Here is a 1,480-nt window from a genome sequence, read left to right on the forward strand (position 1 = left end):
AGCGGCGATAGCGATATTTAGGAACAAGGCCTAGGGATCATACTTTCACTAGTGGACACTCTCAACATTGATCACATAACAGAATAGATAAATGCATACTCTACACTCTTGTTGGATGATGAACACCATTGCGTAGGATTACACGAACCCTCAATGCCGGAGTTAACAAGCTCCACAATTCAATGTTCATATTTAAATAACCTTAGAGTGCATGAAAGATCAACACGACTAAACCAAGTACTAACATAGCATGCACACTGTCACCTTCACACTATGTAGGAGGAATAGATCACATCAATACCATCATAGCAATAGTTAACTTCATAATCTACAAGAGATCATAATCATAGCCTACGCCAAGTACTAACACGGATGCACACACTGTCACCATTACACCGTGCAGGAGGAATAAAACTACTTTAATAACATCACTAGAGTAGCACATAGATAAATTGTGATATAAAACACATTGCAATCATAAAGAGATCTAAATAAGCACTTCACTATGCCATTCATAACAGTGAATAAGTATTCTGTAAATATAGCCTAAGAGACCCACACGGTGCACACACTGTCACCTTTACACACGTGGGACAAGGAGTCTCCGGAGATCACATAAGTAAAATTCACTTGTCTAGCATAACGACATCTAGATTACAAGCATCATCATATGAATCTCAATCATGTAAGGCAGCTCATGAGATTATTGTATTGAAGTACATAGGAGAGAGATGAACCACATAGCTACCGGTACAGCCCCGAGCCTCGATGGAGAACTACTCCCTCCTCATGGGAGACAACAGCGTTGATGGAGATGGCGGTGGTGTCGATGGAGGAGCCTCCCGGGGGCACTTCCCCGTCCCGGCGGCGTGCCGGAACAGAGACTCCTGTCCCCCAGATCTTGGCTTCGCGATGGCGGTGGCTCTGGATGGTTTCTCGTACCGTGGCTTTTTCGTATCGAGGTTTTAGGTCCAGGGGCTTTATATAGGTGAAGAGGCGGCATCAGAAGGTCGAAGGGGCGCCAACACTATAGGGGGGCACGGGCCCCCCTTGGCCACGCCGGCCTAGGGTTTGGTGGGCCTGTGCCCCTCCTCTGGCGGTTCTCGGGTGTTCTGGATGCTTCCGGGGATTCTAAGATCTTCGGCGTTGATTTCGTCCGATTCCGAGAATATTTCGTTACTAGGATTTCTGAAACCAAAAACAGCAGAAAACAGGAACTGGCCCTTCGGCATCTCGTCAATAGGTTAGTTCCGGAAAACGCATAAATATGACATAAAATGTATATAAAACATGTAGATATTATCAATAATGTGGCATGGAACATAAGAAATTATCGATACGTCGGAGACGTATCAGCAGTCTGAAACGCTTGGTTCCTCCTGCTATTGTAGTAGTAGTAGTTGTTGTTGTTGTTGTTGTACCTTGGCTTGAAACTCAAGCTGGTATTGGGCTTGTTACTAACAAACCTCTTAGGCTCAAA

The sequence above is a fragment of the Lolium perenne genome, chromosome 6, assembly GCF_019359855.2.
Source record: "Lolium perenne isolate Kyuss_39 chromosome 6, Kyuss_2.0, whole genome shotgun sequence".
Taxonomy (NCBI): domain Eukaryota; kingdom Viridiplantae; phylum Streptophyta; class Magnoliopsida; order Poales; family Poaceae; genus Lolium; species Lolium perenne.